The 21,573-nt window shown below is 39.7% G+C and overlaps 1 long non-coding RNA gene across 1 annotated transcript; it reads right to left on the reverse strand.

Moving 5' to 3' along the window:
- Window positions 1-6,752: 6,752 nt before the first annotated feature.
- On the reverse strand, window positions 6,753-14,453 carry LOC140530257 (uncharacterized). Its single transcript, XR_011975879.1, has 2 exons — window positions 11,612-14,453; window positions 6,753-8,855 (listed from the first exon to the last, which is right to left on the reverse strand). It is a non-coding gene; the product is annotated as an uncharacterized lncRNA (long non-coding RNA).
- Between the last annotated feature and the right edge of the window lie 7,120 nt (window positions 14,454-21,573).

Below are 21,573 nucleotides of genomic sequence, written 5' to 3' on the forward strand. Positions count from 1 at the left end.
AAACTTTTTCCTGGTTTGCAGGAATTTGTAGCATCTTAGATGAATTAAGAGATTCCAAATTATGAAAACTGCTAAAAAAAACTTTTAGTAGATTTTGGAGGTTTAGAGATTAAGAAGATTGGAGATTAATCATTAAGGAGTTTGAAGATTAATCATTTTAAGATTTCAGGGTAGGGAGAAGATTCCTGGGACTTTGGGTAATTCCAGGAATTCTTTCCTTTCTTTTTGTCCTATCTGATAAGACACTTAGTAGAAATTTAACAAATCTTCCTGAATTTGAAGATACAACTCTGTAGAATTTGTTTTAAGGAAAAATAAGAATTAAATTTTGTAAAAGTTTCAGGGATAAAAAACTACTTAGATCAGTTTTTCCTCCTGAAAACTGATAGCGCTATTGTTTTGGTGTAATGAAGCAAGGCAGTTAGTTTGAAAGGAATCCCAGAGTGAAGAACAAAAATAGTTACATGGTTTGCCTTGTAAATTCCTGTGAAAGTTAAATAGCTGCCTCTTATTAACCTTTTCTTAACCATGAAAAGAGAAAATCTTGTATAAATCAGGAAACAATTTAAAAATGAGTAAAATTTAATTAAGGAATGGAAAGGTTGATTTTAAAGTGGGCACATGAGGAGAGACTCTTTACCCCACTGTTTTCTGGGTCCAGACATGATGTTGTACATAATGGGGATAGATATTTAAAATGACAAGAAGGAGAGAGGAAGGTGATCAGGAAGTAGGTCTTTTGGGAAAACTGAAATAATGCTTTCAAAGCTTTATATAACAGAAATAATTGTTTAGGTAAACTAGAAGAGAAGTCACCAAAGAAAATGAAGAAGAAACCATGCATTTCTAAGCTATTAGGAGCTCAAAAAGGTAACAGTATTGCAATTAATCAGAGTTGTGTAAAATTTTGTGCTAAATTGCAAAGGAGTAATTCTGTGGAATAAAAATTAGGTTTTTTTAGATAGTTTGGGATACAGTTAAGTAATATGTACTCTACTCTGAAAGATCATTCCAGGGGTATATTCCTCAGTCTTTAAAATCTTGTGAGCTCCATAGTAAAGTAGATAAAAATATGGAGCTGTCACTTGGAATTTCTCCTTATCTCTTGCCTGGGGTTAAAACTGAAAAGCCTCTGGGAAAGAGAGGGTGGGATTAGGTTATGAACATGAAAGGAACTGGTTCGGTGCTAGGAGTGATTTTTGAAAGAAAAACAAATAAAAAACTTATGGAAAAATGAAAGTGCTACCTCAAACCTTTGAAAATGAGTTCATTGTTAACTCTGGGCTCTAAATTTGAAAGCATGGGTACCTAATAGCCCTGGAAAAATGAAATTTTGATTTTGTGATTGTAAATTCAGATTTGATTTGGTTGAGATTTGTCCTATAACTAAATTATGTGGTAAAATATGTTTTCCTATTAACTGTGGCATCAAATGCAAAAAAAGGCGGGGGGGTGTGCATGGATCAGGGAAATCTGAGTTATACTCCAATCTCACACAGGTATTAGCTATATGATCATAAACAAGTTGTCTTATCTTTGTTTACCTCAGTTTCCTGATATGTAAAGAGGAAAATAATAGATTTGCAACCATGTAATATTTTCAGGAGAATGTTTGTATTTTTTTAATGGGCATTTGAGACAAGGGTCAGCTTGGGATCATTAAAGGCCCTGCAAACCAGCTTACTTTCTTTTTCCAGTTCTGGTCCCAACTCCTTGTCTATCTGTCATCACTGTCCCAAATATATGTACTGATGGACTAGCCACTCAAATGCATATCATGGCCCAGACAATAGGCATGTTTCCTGTATGGATTGTTAGACTGTTCTTTTTTTATGTCAGTGGCTGGGAATCTCACTCAGGATTCTACTGAGGAGGTCCTGTGATATTCGGGAGCTTTATGCAATGATTATACTGTCCAGAAGACTATATCATCTACAGAAAAACCTTCTTTTTGGACCTTGGACAAGACATCCTCTGTGTCAGGGCTGAATGCTGTCTTAAGGAACAAAATTTCAAATGACTAAAAAGTCAATGGAGGAACCTCATGGTAGGTGTCAGGAAGCTGTAGCATATTTCCAATGATGACCAATGTGCAAGGGACATCCTTCAGCGAAAATTTAGGGTTAGAAAATGAGATGGGCCAGGCCAAACAGTGAGGGATAACAGATGGACAGTTCAAGTCCTGCAATGATGTCTATTAAATGTAAAAAGACCTAAAGGAAGATTTCTTGCATGTTAGATGAATCTTCTGTGGAGAAGCTGAGGAAGAGCCCTGACAAGAATTGTAGAAGCTGAGAAAACATGGATTGGTTATGATCTGCACCAATGGAAGCAATATTCATAGCAGTGAGATCACAGATCCATTGAAATATTAAAATAATGATCCTGTGTAGGTATATCAGTGATTTTTGTTGCTAGCAGGAATAAAAGACAAAAAAATCACAAGCTCTTCCTTGTCCCTCCAGTCTTGCCAATTAAAACTTTTTGGTTGGTGAGGAGAAAGGAATTTTCTCATACTCAAATAAGGGACTGAACTTGTAGACTGGTCATTCAGATAGAATGAAAATTTTTTTTTGAAATATATCCTTAAAATGTCTAAAGGGCTTTTCTAGCTAGCTAGGTATACCTGTCTGGGGTCTGCATCACAAAATAGCTAAAGATAGCCCTGGGGCTATAATCTAAAGATCCTACAGATTTCTTTACCTCCTTGTTCCAGCAGATGGCAGTAAAGGCAGGAACAGTTTAGTAGAGATGCCCAAGGACATTGGTGGCTCTGTAGCATGAGAGATGAGACTTACCTGAATCACTCATGTTTTGTTGATGCTCCCTACATGTTTTCCTTCAACTGATAATGATGATAGCTAGTATTTATGTCATGCTTTAAAGTTTGCAAAATACTTTACAAATATTATCTCATTTTATCCTCATAACAACCTTGTGAGATACATTTTACAGATGAAGAGACTAAGGCAGTTAGAGGTTAAGTGACTTTCCCAGGGTCACACAGTTAGACATTGTCTGATGCCAGATTTAAACTCAGGACTTCTTGATGACAGATCTAATGAACTTTACCACCAAGCTTGCCCTTCTGTGTGAGTTTCCTGGACACATGTGTACACCATCATGCATATTTCATGGCCAAGTGCATTTTCTGCATATGTTCCCTCTTGCAGTGGTGTTGTACCTGTGGGAGAAAGCACTTCTAAATATATAGGGAAAATCTTTCTTGTCACTTATTTTTCTAAATTGTTTAATTGAATGTCTTTTGTGTTGTAGTATAATAGGTTGGCCTATTAAGGGAAGCACATTGGGACTCAAGAGCTATAACTTTTGAGCAGATGCTGAAAATACCTCTAGTCTTTCTAAGGACTCATGTGTGAAGGACGTCCTTGGTGTTATACTTACACTACTTACTTCACAGAGTCATTGGAAGAAAGCACGTTGTAAACTTCAATGTGATACAGAAATGGGAGTTGCTATTTTTATTTTTGCTCTGGTGTTCCCTCCTGATAATGCCAGTGGACTTCCCAGATTTTCAGTATTTCAGTTCTGTGGATAACAAGTATCGGGCTCTCTTTCCCTCTATCTCAGTAAAATTGGATTCTCAACCACATCCTACCATTGTCTGGACAGAGTTGATCACTAGAGTGAATTTGTCAAGGAGTCATCCCACTCACTACAGAGTTTCATGTCTGATCCCATCTAAAATAAGAAACCGCACAGATATACACACAGAGATACTATGCGCGCACACACACACACGCACACACACACATACATATACAGATACATACAAAGACATTTGTTTTTCCTTACTCCTCATTGGTTAATTAGCTTTGCAGCACCTCTTACATCCTTATGCAATTTGCTCCCTGTCTTCCCAGAACTGGACCAGGCATAGATCTCTTGTTCCTTTGCTTTTCACCAGGCTATGATCTTACCGAGAGCATGGCCTATTCTTGTGATTCCCCACATGAGCCTCTACGCAAAGATTGGGGCACACAAGGGGACTCAGATACATTTACTACGAGATAATTCTCATGACCTCTTCAATCCTGGCAACAAGAAACACACAGAAAAAAGATAGAAGACCCTTGCCTTTTAAAAAAGCATAGATTAAACTTTCAGCCATGTATTTTTCTGATGCTGTCCTTTATACCACTTCTTCATAATTCTTATTTGCAATGCATTGCAAATTTGGGGTGATCAATTTGGGTACCATTTGGGTGATTGTCAACTTCAATTCTTCAGAGACTGTGATATCCCGTTCAATTTAACAATGTACTTAGATTCAACAAGCAGTTATTACTATGTCCCAGAACCAGGGAATACAAGGACAAAATTTAAACAATCCTCCTCTCAAGTTCTTATATTCTACTGGGGACAAGGCAGAGAAGCAATATGTATATTACTTTTTTAAAATTCAATTTTATTTTATTTTTTGGTCTGCTTTCTCTCTCTTCCACTCACCCTCCCCAACCCAGTTAGAAAGCAAGAAAAACAAAACTTATTTATAAACACTTAGGGTCAATCTAAACAACTTTCTCCATTGGCCATCCTACCCCTTCCCCCCACAAACATTTCCTTCCATACTATGAGAAGATCAGCTCTCTATCTATAGGTGAATAGCACATTTCTTTGTAAGTCCTGTGGAATTGCAGTTGGTCTTTGTGTTGATCAGCATTCCTAAATATTTCAGAATTATTTGTCTATATAATATTATTGTTATTGCATTGTTTTTCTAGTTCTGCTCATTTGACTTTGCATCAACTCATGTGATTCTTCCTAGGTTTTTCCTTTACCATTTCTTATACCATGATAGCATCATATATCATAATTTGTTCAGTCATTTGCCAATGGATGGGTACCTCCTGAATTGCCACCACAAAAAGAGGTGCTATAAATATTTTAGTAAATATGAATCCTTTTCCTCTTTGACTTTCTTGGAATATAGATTTACTAGTAGTATTTCTGCATCAAAGGGAATGCACAATGTAATAGCCTTTTAGGCACGGTATTAAATGGCTTTCCAGAATGACTGGACCACTTTCTAGTTGTACCCATAGTGCATCAACATACCTGTTTTCCCCCTTCTGTAGTTTTCGTTTTCTTTTTTTGGTTAGCTTTGACAAAAACTTTTACTTGACAGGTGTGGGGTAGAACTTCAAAGTTTTAATTCATATCTCTCTAATTATTAGTGATTTAGAGCATTTTTTTAATGTGGCTGTTGGTAGCTTGTATTTCTTCGTTTGAAAATTACCTATTAATATTGTCGCAAATGAAATTTAATAAAAAAGTAAACCAAGGTGCATTTCTCTGAGCAAGATAGCTTTTTCTTTATAGGGCACAAACCAGAGAACAAGATGGATCAAATGCCTTAGTTGCTAGCCAAAGGTCTAAATCAAAAGCATAGCTTCCCTTTTATAGGTTTTGGGGAGCACAGAACAAGGAACAGAACAAGGTAGGTGACATTGTGGGGTTGAGGGCAACATGATTGGCCACATCACTGGAGGAGTGGGGAACAATATGATTGGCTGAAAGTTGGGAATCGGGACTACAACAACTCCCTCCTTCCTTACTGTGACTAAGAAGTATTCATTGTTAGCGTCCACTTGTCATTGGTTACAACAAATGGAGAAGTTTTGAATGCTGTGGATAAGTTCACTTACCTTGGTAGTGTACTTTCCGGGGATGTATGCATTGACAATGAGGTTGATACATGCATTGCCAGAGCTAGCTCACTGTTTGGGAGACTCTGAAGAAAGGTTTGGGAAAGAAGAGGTATTAGACTGACTACCAGACTGAAGGTCTACAGAGCCACTGTGCTGACCTCATTGTTATATGCTTGTGAAACATGGACAGTCTACCAGCACCATGCCAGGAAACTGAATCGCTTCCACTTGAACTGTCTTAGGAAGATTCTGAGGATCATCTGGCAGGATAAGGTACCAGACAATGAAGTCCTTGCTCGAGCTGAACTGCCAAGTATTCAAACTATGCTTCAGAGAGCGCAACTCCAATGGGCTGGCCATGTTGCTCGAATGCAGAATGTATGCTTGCCAAAAAGACTATTTTACGGAGAACTTGCATGGGGCAGGCGATCACATGGTGGCCAGAAGAAGCGATACAAGGACACTCTCAAGGTCTCTCTCAAGAACTTTGGATTTGATTGTGGGACATGGGAGAGACTGACACAGGACCACCCAGCATGGTATGCCCACATCAGAAAAGGTGCTGTGCTGTATGAGCAAAGCAGAATTGAAACAGCACAAAGGAAATGTAGGATGCACAAATTTGGAGGAATCACCCCAAATGTTCACATGGACTATCTGTGCCCAACCTACTGTAGAGCATTCCAAGCTCGTATTGGTCTGATCTGCCACCATCGTACACACTGAAACTTCACTTCATCATGGTGATGTCATTTTGATCCTCTTCCAAGGAAGGACAACCACCAACCCACCGACCAAGGTTAAAAGACAGTGGACCAGACTTTTTTGGATTGCAAAACAAAAATTCTTTGAAAGATAGCTTAGTGGTGTAAAGATTTAAGCTCCAACTCTCTAGTGTCCACCCTATTTCCCCAAAGATAGCAGAATTCCTTGAGGCAAGAATAGTATAGTGATTAGCAAGAGATCTGAATTTCTAAACAACCGACTACTCATCAGCTGAATTCTAAACTAAGTTCAGAGACAGAGAACTATGACTTAAGTAGTTATAGGGCAAAATCAATGAACTACAAGTAGCATCAATAAAAATGATACAGAATCAATTTAATCTTCTCAGTATCCTTTGACCATTTATCTTCTGGGGAATGGCTCTTATTCTTATAAAACTGAATCCATTCTTTGTCTTAGAAATGAGACTTTTATCAGAAAAACTCTCCACAAAGATTTTTTTTCCTATTTGCCTGTTTCTCTCCCAATCTTAGCAGAATTAATTTCATTCATGCAATAACTTTTTAATTTTATATGATTAAAATTGTTCATTTTACCTCCTATGAATCTTTCTTTCTCTTGTTTGGCTATGAACTCTTCTTCTCCTATAGGTAGATCTGTGATCTATGCTTCTCTGATGTTACTTTATCCCTAAATCATGTACTCATTTGAAGTAGGTCTATATTTAGTTTCTGCCACAGTGTTTTCCAGTTTTCCCAACAGTTTTTATTGAATATAAAGTTCTTGCCCAAATACTTGGGATCTTTAAGTTTACCAAACATTACACTACCATGCTCCTCTGCTTTTGCATATTGTGAATTTAATTTTTTCAATTAAGCAACCTCTCCTTTTCTTATCTTGTACCAAATTGTTTTGATGATTACTACTTTGTAGGATAGTTTGAAATCTGTATTTCTAGATCTCTTTCCTTAACACTTGTTTTTCATTAATTCTGTTCACATTCTTGACTTTTTTTTTCTCCAGATAAATTTTGTTATTAAAATTCTATAAAGTGATCTATGGTGGTAGTTGGATTGATAGGGCTTTGAATAAGCAAATTAATTGAGGCCATGTTGGTGTTTTATTATTTTGGATTAGCATAATCCATGAGTAATTAATAGTTTTCCTATTATTTAGATGTCTAAATTTGTGTAAAGAATGTTTTATAATTGTGTTCATATAGTTCCTGGTTATATCTCGGCAGGTAGATCACTATTTTATACTGTTTGTAGTTATTTTAAATGGAATTTGGCTTTCTATCTCTTACTGGATTTTGCTGGTTTGACATGGAAATGATGGGAAAAGTGGGGGAAGGGTTCCGATCTAAGATAGTTTGTTAATAAGAAATGAGGTTCAAAATGGCATGGTAGGCAGGAACAGTGGAATGGCATCAACATGGATAAATATAAGGGAGCCAGGTGGGGTCCTCAGGGAAGGAAATTTCAGCCTAGGCAAGCTTCAAGGCAGAATGACAGAGTCTTGAGTGGAGCCATAGAGAAGTGGATTGTCAGTTGTCGAGAAGCATTGCAGTACTGATTCTATTTCAATGCCTGAACAAGAAGTGAGATGTGAAGGTGCACATGCCTCTGGAGTCGGGGTCAATAGGGTGGTGGGACCAGGGATTATAGAAGAGGGAGGCATACTTGAGGTACTCCCCTTTAATCACTAGCCAGGTCATTGTTTTCTGAGGGTTCACTGCAAGTGTGTAATGGGGCCCTTAACCCTGCTCACTGATTCTTCTGCCTCAGCATCCACAATCACCATTTTAGCTTGCTTTAGGGAACTTTGGGGACCAGCTTCTAGCCATGTATGCATTAGCTACTGAAAATCCCCTGATTGGCTGCTGAGTCAGAGACACTCAGGGGATCCTTTAAAGAAGGAAGCAGTTCCCAGCTTCCTTCTTGCCTTCTTGGCTGCAGCTCTTAACATGACAAGATGGGATTCTTGTTAGGGGGAGAGGAAGGTTATGGTTCTATGGTTCTTCCCTGGGAGTGGAGGTTATCATGATAATCTTCACATGGCAATTAGGACAGAGGGACTTAACTGGGAGAAGCTGTATTGGCACCCTTGGCACCTGCTGGTTCTTTTGTGGCAGCTGTCCTTGTGAGCCTGAAAGGTCTGTTTCCCAAGTTATCTCTGTCATTAGCTTTCAAGGAACTTTCCGTGAATTTGCCCCATGCATGGTAGACACTTGTTGGAAGAGAGCCATCAAAGTGGCATTCTGTCTGACTGAACCAAGAGCTTTAGAGTCAACAAGAAATCCGTACGAGGGCATTTTGTTTTCTCTGTGTCTCTCAGTTAGATATGAAGTTGCGGTCTACTGTGGAAGATCATTTGGCAGGACCTGCTCGTTCCATTTTTATTTATTCGTTTCTCATTCTTTCATCAAGGATGTCCTCAATGAATGTGTAGGCCATTCTATAAAGACACGGAAAAGTAGTCTGATATCTTCTTAGTCACATTTTTTTGTTTATTGTTTTCATTTTAAAATATTTTCATTTATGTATTTTGTTTTTTTAAATACTGCCATAGTTTCCCTGGTAGAGAGCTTTTCAACAAAAACAAAATTAACAAGAAGAGGAAAAAAATCAACATATATGATCAATACATTGAAAGAGTCTGAAAATATGTGTAAAGTACAACACGTATGGGCCTCCCGCCTTATGTCACAGGATGTAAAATGGATCATGTTGATTACATGAAATTAAAAAGGTTTTCTACAGACAAAACCAAACACAGGCAAGATTAAAAGGAAGGCAGAAAATGGATAAAAGCCTCATTTCTCAAATATAGGAAACTGAGTCAAATTTATAAGAATAAGGGCTATTCCCTGGTTGATGGGTGTGTGTTTGTCCTTCATTGCTGAAGAAGACCATGACTCAGAGAAATAATGACATGACTTGCACTTGATTTTGTTTTGAGTGAGGGAGGGCTGTGCAGGTCACCAGCCTCACTTCTCCTCCAGAGCCGTCTGAATCCAGTGACCAGATATTCATCAGGATGACTGGAGAGGACCCAGGATGAGGCAATTGGGTTAAGTGACTTGCCCAAGGTCACACAGCTAGTGAATGGCAAGTATGTGAGGTGAGATTTGAACTCAGGTCCTCCTGACTCCTGCACTGGTACTCTATCCACTGCACCACCTAGCTGCCTCGAAAAGAAAGAAAGAGAAAGAAGGAAAGAAAGAGATTACATAGGCCACCATCACCAACTGCCCATCATGTAGACTCCTCTTCCTAAACTCAGATCCAGCCTCAGATACTTATTAACTGTGTGACCCTGGGCAAGTCACTCAACCCCATTTGCTTCAGTTTCCTCATCTGTAAAATGATCTGGAGAAGGAAAGGGCAAACCATTGCAGTATCTTGCCAAGAAACACTGAAAGAGGTCATGAACAGTCAGATATGACTGAAATAAAACTCAACAAAAACAGATGTCCCACTGACATTTAAAAACTCAACATGCCAAAAGAAAATTCATGATCCTTCACTTTCTGGGATCACCCCTGCCCAGGAGAGGATTAGTCCCCCACCCTTTTTCTGTGAAGGGTAGATCATTTTTCTAGTCACCAGGTTCACAGCTCTTCATTCACCCCACACTGGATCCACATACAATCACTTGCCAGTTTTTGTTCATAGAATTTCTCTCTCATCTGTTCTTTTCTTTACTCAAACTACAACCATTCTAGTTCAGGTCCTTATCTCTTCTGACCTTGGCTGTTTAGTTAAGGCACAGAGTCTCTCCCTATGCAATCCATTCTAGGTGGTTGATAAATAGTCAAAGGATATGAATAGACAGTTTTCAGAAGGAGAAATCAAAGCTATCAACAGTCACATGAAAAAAATGCTCTAAATCACCGCTGATTAGAGAAATACAAATGTAAACACCTCTGAGATACTACCCCATACCTCACACCTATCAGATTGGCTAACATGGTAGAAAAGGAAAATGACAAATGCTGTAGGAGATGTGGAAAAACTGAGATACTAATGCGCTATTGGTGGATTTATAACCTAGTCCAACCATTCTGGAGAACAATTTGGAGTACACCCAACAAACCCTAAAACTCTGCATACCCTTTGACCCAGCAATACCACTACTAGGTCTATATCCCAAAGAGATATGGGGCAGCTAGGTGATGCAATGGAGAGAGCACCAGTGCAGCAGTCAGGAGGACATAAGTTCAAATCTCACCTCAGACACTTGACACTCACTAGCTGTGTGACCTTGGGTAAGTCACTTAACCCAATTGCCTCATCCTGGGTCATCTCCAGTCATCCTGATGAATATCTGGTCACTGGATTCAGATGGCTCTGGAGGAGAAGGGAGGTTGGTGACCTGCACAGCCCTCCCTCACTCAAAACAAAGTCAAGTGCAAGTCATGTCATTGTTTCTCTGATGGCATGGTCTTCTTCGGCAACGAAGGACAAACATACATCCCAAAGAGATAAAAAAAGCTTATAAATGCTTGTTACTATGGCTCTTGCTACTTTCTGTTATTTTAACTATTTGCCTTCTATGGACATATTGCTAATGGAGTGCTTGGGTGCATGTGCTTGGGCCCCAATTCCAAAGTCACATTTCTGTTTAAAAATCCCATTTCTCCCTAGCCTCAAAACACTATCCCAGGCAGTTCCTCCCCAGCCCAAGGACACAGCCTGCCCCAGCAACAACCTCTATCTCCTTTCCTGATACGGTAGCCAGCTGCTCCCATAGAATTTATTAATTTGGACCAGTTGGCTGAACTCCCTGTGTCCTAGATCACAGAGATACTTACTCCTCACTGACCAATCACATGTATCCTAGACTTAGACGTGTGTCTGCTCCTTTACATTGATCTTGTCTAACAAGACACTGATGGGGTATTTCTCAGTCAGCCCTGACTGTTAGTTGACTTAGGGATGTTTCAGACCCCAAACCACACCTCCATGTAGCCCCATCTTGGGCTGTTTCCCAATGAACTCTGTGTTGTTGATGGGTAAAATACCTGTGCAGCAGATTCCAAAAGTGCATGTTCCTTTAAGAACTAACCACTCCCTAATCCCACCCTGAATCACCTCATGTTGGCACATGTTTTGCTGCAGAATATCCTATTTACTTTCCCTGTACCCCTCTAAGGTTGCAGGTTCCCTAAGAAGTCTTGCCCGCTGAAAAGCATAACAATAAATCTTTACCTTGACCTCAAGGATGCTTGAGTCTGTGAATTCTTCTCCAGAGGACCCATGCAGGGAGTTCCAATCTTGGCATTCCTGTACCCCCTCCCCCTTCTAGCCCTCATCATTGCCACGTAGACAGCCAGAATCTGCCATTCTGTAACTTCTACCTATTCATCCTTCTGAAACCAAGAAGAATCAATCGAATCCCTCTATCTTTCAGTACTTGAAGACAGCTATCATATATGTCCTCTCCCTCTTCCTCCTCTTCATGTCTTCCTTTATCTAAGCTAAGCATCTCCACTTTCTTCAGTGATCTTCATGGACCCTACCAATGTGGTCACACCCCTCTGGACATTCTTCAGCTAAGCATCATCCTTCTAAGAATGCAGCGTCCTGAAATAAACACATCACAGATGTGGTCTGAACAAGGCAGAACACCTCCCTACCCTGGGGAGGCACACTGTGCCTCTCAGTACAATCGTAGATGACATTCGCTTATCAGACCCCTCTGTTCATGTGGACCTGCACTGACCTGGCCATTCACTAACATTCCGTTCTCTGTCAATCTAGCTATGCTACCACCATCTTTGATGTGTGATGCTGAACTCTGGTTTTAAAAGCACAGACTGACAGAGTGTGAGATCCTTGGATTGAGGGAAGTAGCTCAGATGGACACAATCTTAGGTAAGAAAAATAATCACTGTCTGGGTCAGAAGAGATCTTAGAGACCATTTAGTGTAATTCCATATTGTATAGAGGAGGAAACACAGGTGAAGAACCTTTCCTAAAGTTACCCAGGAAAACAGAGTCAGGACTGGGAATAGAACTGTTCTCTTCATTCGCAGCCCAGGGCTCTTTCTGGGGTACTGTTCCAATCCTAACAAATGGCTCATCTGAAAGGGCACGGACAGAGGGGGTAGGGAGAAGGCTGGATTGGTATGAAGTGAAGTCCTCCAGCAATTTCTCTCTGCCCTCCCATCCCTCCCCCATGGATACCTGAAATTCCATCGTTAGTGACTAACTCCTTTGGGCTCAGCCACTGACCTTTGCAGGTCTCTCAGGAGCCAAACAGAATAGGTCCAGTCCCTCTTCCACAGTACTAGAAGGCAGCCAGCATATCCCCTGAGACTTCTCATGTAACAGAACTGAGAACATTTGTACAAATTGTTCCTTTTTTCTCCTTCAACTTCTGTCCTTGGGCTATAGCCAGTGGAATTCCTGATAGTGGGATCACTGGGTCAAAGGGCAAAGCCAATTTTATGATACTGAATTCTCTTGCCAGATGGCTTTCCAAAACATTTCTCCAGTTCACAATGTCATCAGCAGTGTGTGTTTCTCCATAGTCCTGCTTCTCTGTTTATTTCATACACACAAATACACACACATACACACATATATTTTCTATGTTATTATTGTATATTATGATATATTCCTATATATTTCCTACATATATGCATATGTCATACATATATATTTCCTGTATATGGCTTTTTTGTACGTATTTGTTTGCTTATCGTCTCCCCCACTAGACTGTGAGCTCTTTGAGGGCAGGAATTGTCTTTCGCTTCTTTTTGTATCCCCAGCACTTAACACAGTGCCTGGCATATAGTAAACACTTAAGAAATGCTTTATTGGCTCACTGTCAATATCACCTTTCATTACTTTTGTTTCAGTCAGATTGATAGGTATAGAGTGACTGAAATCTCAAAACTAACTGTGACATTAGAAAGGATGGACTGGAAAAATCAGAATTAGAATGGTCCATTGGTTTGGTCTTTTGGAACCTACTGAATTTGACTGCCAGAAAAGCTGTAACAGCTGGAAGAGGGAAAGGCTATCTGGAGATTTTAGGGACTTTCAAACTTCCTATTTGTCAACACAGTGCTATGCTAGTCAATAGCATTCATCTGATTCTAGACTGACCTAAGAGAAGCAAAATGTCCGGGACTAAGGGAGGTGAGAGTTACGCTGTATTCTGTCCTGGTCAGATCATATCTGAAGTATTGTAATGATTCCTGGGCACCACATTTTAGGAAAGACCCTGGTAAGCATCCATTGTCTTTCTGAAGAGGCAGGTGACCAAGACTGTGAAGAACCTTTTGGTCATGCTATATGAGGACCAACTGAATGAATTTGGGATATTTAGCATGAAGAGGAGGAGAGTTGGAATGGGATAGGGTGGGGGAGGGGAGACAAGCAGAGTTGGAGAGAACGAAAATTGTCTTCAATTGTGGGAAAGGCTGTCTCATGGAATACCAGATCGAGTTATTTCTTCTTCCTTTCCCAAGGAGTTCAGGACCTGTGTTAGAGTCTTTCCTTCCATGTCTGTTCTCAGACTGTCCCTTTTGCCTGGAAGGCGGTCCCCTGTCACCTCTGCCTTTCAGAATAAAGATTGACTTGGATGTGCTGATACATATTTAACAACTGAACTCCCTGGAGGAACAATGTTTGCCCACAGTCACACATCTACTGTATTTTTGCTCTATTTTGTTCCTCTAATTCTTTTTTCATACATTATTGTTATAGCTAGCGTGGATGACACTATGTGAAGCAATAATGATTGTAATAGCATCGCTACTCTGCACCCAGTCTTATTGGAAAGGATTCTAGCATTTCTCCATTACATATAACGTTGGCTCTTGGCTTTTTGTGGTTGATCGGTCGTTTCTTCATGACTCCATTTGGGGTTTTCTTGGCAAAGACACTGGAGAGGTTTGCCATTTCCTTTTCCAGCTCATTCTACAGATGAGAAAACTGAGGCAAATGGGATGAAGTGACTTGCTCAGGGTCAACAGCTAGTAAGAATCTGAGACCAGATTTGAACTCAGGAAGATGAGTCTGGCTCCAGGTCTGGTACTCTATGCACTATGCCAAATGGTAGCCCTCTTGATTTTAGATAGATACTATTTACCATATTAAGGAAAGTTCCATTCTTCTTATCCTTTTTTATGTCTTTAACAGGAATAATTCATTTTTTAAAAAAGTTTTTTCTTCATCTATTGACATAATCCTATGATTTTAAAATAATTTTTGTTATTAATATAGTCTGTTGTGTTTTAAGCTTTCCTAACATCGAACCCTCCACTCCTGGTATAAATCCAAGCCAATCATAGTATATAATCTTTTAATATTGTTGTAACCTCTTTGTTACTATTCTTATTTAGCATTTTTTGTTGTGATAGTCATAAGGATTATTGAATTCTAGTTTTTCTTTTATATTTTGTCTGGTCAGGATCATATTTGTAGCATTTGATTTTGGTGGGTCCTCTGCCATTTTTTGCAAACATTTTATAAAATCCTGGATGTAGTCATTTTTGAGCTCTCGTTAGGATTAGCTTGTAAATCTATTTAGTCCAGTTTTTTTGTCGCTGTAATTTCTTTATAATTTTTTCAATTTCTTTTATCTGAGATTTGGGTTATTTAAATATCCTATTTGTTATTTGTTGCTCTGTTCCGCTAGTATTTTATGTTTATAAGCATTTAGCCCTTTCATCTGTTTGCAATTTAATTGGCATGTAATTGTACAAATTAGCTTCTCACATGTTCTTTTATTTCATCTTCCATTCTGGGAATCTCCTTTTTCATTTTTGATACTATTTGATTTCTCTCTTTTTAAAAAAAATTCTATCTCTGTTTTATTTTTTTTAAATCAACTCTTAGTTTTGTCTCTCAATTCACGGCTTTTAAGTTTTCAATGTAATTAATCTTTCGATTTTAGAATTTCTAATCTGGTGTTTAGCTGAGGTTTTTAAATTTGTTGGTTTCCTGATTTTTCTTAGCTGTGTACCCAATTTATTGAATTGATCTTTTTTCCTTTGTTGATAAAAGCATTTAGAGAGAAAACTTCCCTGAAGGACGGCTTTCTTTGCTTCTTTGCATCTGTAAAGCCTCTGTTGTCATTTTCTTTGATGCAATTTTAGAGCTAAATACATGACAATTAATGTTTTTGATTATTATCCTTCCCTGCAGTCACCAGGCCTCCAATCTGGGGATGACTTTATACCCTGAGCTTTCTCCTGGACTCCTGCTGGGCTCGGACTGGTTACTGGGGTGCGATGGTAAATGTCAACAACTGGGCTCTCTGGGGGAAATCAATGTGTGCGCCTACCTTTAAAGGTGGCTTTGCGTTACTGTCACATCTCTAAGTCTGAACAATCAGCAGAACAATACACCAAAGGCGGGTGCGCAGCATTTGCTGGTTTCTGCACCGAAAATTTGACAACTTTCTTAAGGCTCTTGCAAGTAGTTAGAGAGCTGGTTCCAGAATATTCCAGCATACTGCAGAAAGGCTTTAAATTTGATTCATGACTAAGAAACTTAATTTAAAAGAATGAGTGGGTCAAAGAATATGGAAGCAGAAATTTATACATCTATAAACATGTTTATAATATCTAAATATTAAAATAATACACAAAATATAGAAAGAGAAAATTGCATCAAAGAAAATGACAAGAGAGGCTCTAAAGATGCGAAGATTCAAACCAAACAGTTCTCAAGGGAAATTTTAACTCTAAATGCTTTTATTAATGAAGGAGAAAAAGATCATTTCAATAAACTGGGTACACAGCTAAGAAAAATCAGAAAACCAACAAATTTTTAAAAAACTCAGTTAAACACCAGATTAGAAATTCTAAAATCTAATCACATGTCTCCCTATCCTCCAAAAACTCTCATTTGATCCATCCAACCATCCTAGCTAGCACCACATGTTTCTCTTCCCTTTTGTAGCGACTCTTTGAGAAGACCCTCTGTGATAGGTGTCTCCACTTCCTTTTTTTCCCCCCACTCTTCTTAACTCTTTGTAGTCTGGCTTCCGTGACCCCATTATTCAATCAAAATGACTCCCTTCCAACTTACTAATGATCTCTTAATTTTCAAATTTAATGACTTTTCTCAATTGTCATTCTTCCAGATCACCCTCATCTCCTGGATAATCTCTTTTCTCTAGGTTTTCATGACACTGCTCTCTCAGGGTTCTCCTCCTACCTACAGGGCTACTTTTGTTGGGTCTTTATTCAGGACACTCCCTTTAATCATAGGTGTACCCCGAGGCTCAGTCGTGGGGCCTCTTCTCTTCACCATCTACACTACTCCACTTGGTGATCTCCTCAGCCCACACTCGATGCAGATGATTCTCAGATTTATTTAACCAGCCTTGACTTAACAACTTAACTGCTGGCCTCTAGTCTCACATCTCTAATTGCTGATTGGGCTTCTTGAACTGGAAGTCATATGGACACCTTAAACTCAGAATGTACAAACTGAACTCATCATGTCTCCCCTACCACTCCCAAATCCTCCCCTCTTCCTATCTTCTCTGTTACTATCCAGGGTACCACCATCCTCCCAGTCACCTGGGCTCAAAGTCTAGGTGTTATCCTCAGTTTCTCACTCTCTTTCATCGTCAAGTACTAGAGATGTTACAAAAGGTAAAAATCGATTAGATTTGTCATCTGTCTAATTGATTTTTACATTTCTAACACCTCTAACATTTGTCTCCTCTCTTCCTGACACTGCCACCTCCCTGGTGTAAGCCCTCATCTCCTTACACATGAAATATTGCAAAAGTCTTTTGGCTGGTGACCCAGCCTCAAGTCTTTCTTCGTTCTAGTCCACCCTCCACTCAGCTGTCAAACTAATCTTTCTAAAAGCACAGGTCTGACCATGTCACTCTCCTAGTCAATAAACTCCATTGGTTTCAATCACCTTTAAGATCAAATAGAAAATTTGCTTAGTGTTCAAAGCCCTTCTTGACTTGACCACTGTTTATCTTTCCAGTCTTATCCCCTCCTATCCAAGTGCTCTGCCATCCAGTAACACTGGCCGCCATACTATTCCTCACATAAGACACTCCACTCCATCTCTCAGATCTGAGACCTTTCCCTGGCTATCTCTCAGGCCTTGAATTCCCTTCATCATCACCTTCTGGCTTTTCTGGCTTCCTTGAAGTCCTAGGTAAGATGCTATCTTCTGTAAGAAGCCTTTCCCATTCCCCCTTAATGCCAGCACCTTCCCCTTCTTGATCATTTCCAATGTATCCTGGACATAACTTCCTTGTACATAGTTTGGCTGTTGTCTTCACCATTAGACTGTGAGTTCCTTGAGATCTGGGCCTGATTTTTGCCTTTCTTTGCATCCTTAGGCTTTAACTTTCTTATCTATAAAGTAAAGAGACTGGACTAGAGGACACGTAAGGTCTCTTCTAGACCTAGATCTGTGATTCTGTGATCCTAGAATAAAAAAAGGTTATATTTGGGGAAAGTATTTTTGCATCATATAATCTGATTAAATTCCTGCAGCCAAAATCTTTAGGGAAATGACACAAATTTATAAGATTAATAGTCCCTCCTCAAGAGATAGGTGATCAAAGGATATAAACAAATAGGCTTCAAGGAAGAAATGAAAACCATCAACGGCTATCTGAAAAATGTTCCAAATAATGAATGATGAGATAGATGCAAATTAAAACAGTACTGAGTTATTACCACTTCAAATCCATCAAATTGGCAAAGACACTGAATGATAGAAGTAATCAGTGTTGGAGGGAGGTGGTGTCGTGGTACTAAGAAGACAAGTTTTTATTTCTCAGCCTGTTTCTTCAAGTTTATTTGTCCCAGTTTTGGAGCTAGGGGATTCACTGGCTTTTCACAGCAATGTTCCCTGAGTGCCAGCACATAATTTGGCATGTGTACACAGTTACAGGCATAAGAGAGCTATGCCAGAGCCCCGAAGTGAGTAGACTTCAGTGAGGTCAGAGGTTTCATTTCACATTTAGTGTTCATGCTCACCCCTGGGTCCACAGTTCTGGGAACTGATCCTGAGCAGGAGATAGGTTTGGGATTTGTTATATGTCATCTTTCCCAGATGAGAAAAGGACAGCTGTGTGACTTCATATATGGGAGCAAATGAGGAGAAATATGTCATGTTTGAAAGATAGGCCTAAGCTCTCGAAAGGCAGAATTTACAAGAATGCAAGGAAGAGACAGACAGTGAGTGCCCTTGGGTATCTGAGAAAAAATAGTTCTGTCCACTTTGCAAGTTTCCACTTAAAGGTTGATTTCTTCTTCTTCAATTTTTTCAGAAGAGAAAAAAAACCCAAAAAACATTTATGTGCATTAAGTTAAAGACTGATTTTTTTCTTCAGTTTCTTTAGCACAGAGAAAAACAAATTTTGTGCATTAAGTTAAACTTTGGTCAAAATATAGAGCATAAAGCAATACGACAAATGGGAAGGCAGGTAAGACTGATCTTAGGTATAGGGAAAGAATTATTTTTCTATTACAAGACTATGGGAAGTTAAATGCACTAATACATGGTTGGTGGAGCTGTGCTTTGATTCAACCATTCTCAAAACAGTTTGGAATTATTTGAGAGAAATTACTAAATTGTTCATGCTTCTTGATCAGGCAATATTTTTTCTGAGTTCATAATTCAACAAGGCTGAGTCAAAATACTTTGTGTCAAAATACTTCTGGTAGAGCTATCAAGTTGTGGAATATGTATACATGTGAATGTAATGGAATATTATTTCACTATTAGGATCAATGAATGTGAAGAATTTGGAGAAACACAAGAGAACTTGTGCAAATTGTTACAGTAAATGAGAGACAGAGACAGAAAGACAGATAGATGGAGACAGAGAAAGAGACAGAGAGACATAGGGACAGAGACAGAGACAGAGAGAGTGTGCTTTAAGGTTTACAAATCTGATCTTCACCACAAACCTGTGAGGTAATAAGCACTACTCTTATCCTTGGAAATTGAGGCTCAAACAGGCCCAACGACTTGACCAAGCTCTGGTGAGAGAAGTAGACAAAGCCCACCACCCCACTGGAATCCCAGTCACACCCACTTCAGCTAAAGGACAAAGCTCTGAGGCCGTAGGCTAAGTATCTCATTCTCACCTATCTGAACCAAAAGACTTTGTTACTGAAGGTGGGAAGATTCCAGAATCCCTAGAAAAGTTCTCCTCGCAGTCTTGAAGTGATAGAATCGGATTTAAGGTTAGCTACATAAACCTCTTTTCTATCCCCTACAACTACAATACACGTATTTCTCCCACCAGCATACTAACCTTTTTGTATAACCATCTTCGTTTTATGAATAGCCATCTTTCTTTTCTTTGTTTCACACAATGTTACTTTGAATAATGCTCAGCTTATGATACTGCCCTAATAAACTGAATATAAGGAGACTCTTACTTCATGTTAGGGTAGTTTACCACCCACTTGCTATCTACCTTGGCTGCCAGAACAAACAGCCACTTGCCTCGCTCTTCGTTGACTCTGTCACGGGTATTTTGCAACCCTGCCTTCTAGAATCCAGACTGGTCAGCGATGTGATGGGTCACTAAAAAATGTAACTACCGTACCTGCCAGGAAACTGAATCACTTCCATCTGAATTGTCTTAGAAAGATTCTGAAGATCCCCTGGCTGGATAAGATACGAAACACTGAGGTTCTTTCTCAAATTAAACTGCTGAGCATTCAAACTTTACTGCAGAGAGCACAACTATGATGGGCTGGCCACATTATTCAAATGCCAAACATGTGCTTTCCTAAAAGACTCTTTTATGGAGAATTCACACAGGGCAAGCACCCACATGGTGGTCAGAAGAAACGATACAAGGGCACTCCCAAGGTCTCTCTCAAGAATTTTGGAATTGATTGTGTGACATGGAAGACACTGGCCCAGGACTGCTCAGCATGGCATGCCCTCATCAGAGATGGTGCTGTGCTCTATGGGCAAAGCAGAATTGAAATAGCACAAATTTAGAGAAGCCACCCCAACTGTTTCCCTGGACTATTTGTGCCCAACCTGTTGCAGAGCTTTCTGAGCTCGTACGATCTGATCAGTCAGTTAGATGCACAGTGACTTGACTCTAACGTAGCGAGGCCATTGTGGTCCTCTTCCAGAACCAAGGACAAGAACCAGTTGTCACAGTGTCTGGAGGTAGGATATGAATCCAGGTCTTCCTCAATCCATGTCCAATTGTGTATCTGCTTTGCCTCATCGCATCTAAACATGATGTCCATGATGACTATAAAATATATATTTAATATTTATTTTTCCCTAATTAAATATGAAAACAATTTTAACATTCTTTTGACTACAAAATGTAGATGAAGACAGAGATAAAGGATAACAGAACTTAGGTCAAATACAACGATCTATATAGGCCGAGGTAAAAATTCCCCTTCCGTACTATGTGAAGAAATGATCCATTTCTCAGAAGGAGGTCACGTGTGTTATCTGTCACAATTGCTAAATTCGATGGTTTTGCTTAACCCGCTTTTTGTACGGCAAGCCGCTAGGTGCGGGGGTGGATTGAGCTGGTGATTGGGAAATGGTGCTTGTGTTGAAACAAAATGTGATGGAATTGATCCACCTTCCTCGGACTTCACTCTTTGCTCAGAGGAGGATAAAGGGAAGGAGGGGGCACAGCTCATGGAGCGCACTTGGGGCTGTGTATTCAAGCCATCTCTGTCGGCTTCTTTTCCCTGTACTGAGTTGCGAAGGGGAAACCTTGTCTTGTTGAAAGATTTTTTTTCTTAGGGTCTCTCATTGGTTGGATATTGAATAAAGAAAGGTTCATTGAGTTGTTGAACTCAATTCTTTCAATTCTGTTCAAGCTTGTGATTTCTCCTTCCTTGACTCCACCTCCCCTCCATCTCCAGCACTTGGGATAACCTAGCCTTGGGCGTGGGGTATGAGGGAAGGAAGCAATGACCTATGTCCAGTAGCATGAAGACAGGGTTGGTCTGTGGGTGGTGCAGTCTAGAGTACAGAGGGACAGGGGAGGAAATTTCGTGAGACTTCCCACTCGAGGGGGTGTTTTCCAACAGTCCCAAGGCCTGCTGGGAGGTCCCTGTCCTGCAGCCCAGCATTTGGCTTACTAAACCCCTCCCCCTTCCCAACTTCCCGTAATCACTGCTGGGGGTGGTTATTGATTGACCGAAGCCTCTAAAATCCTGACCCAT

Source organism: Notamacropus eugenii, chromosome 1 (genome assembly GCF_028372415.1).
Source record: "Notamacropus eugenii isolate mMacEug1 chromosome 1, mMacEug1.pri_v2, whole genome shotgun sequence".
NCBI lineage: Eukaryota > Metazoa > Chordata > Mammalia > Diprotodontia > Macropodidae > Notamacropus > Notamacropus eugenii.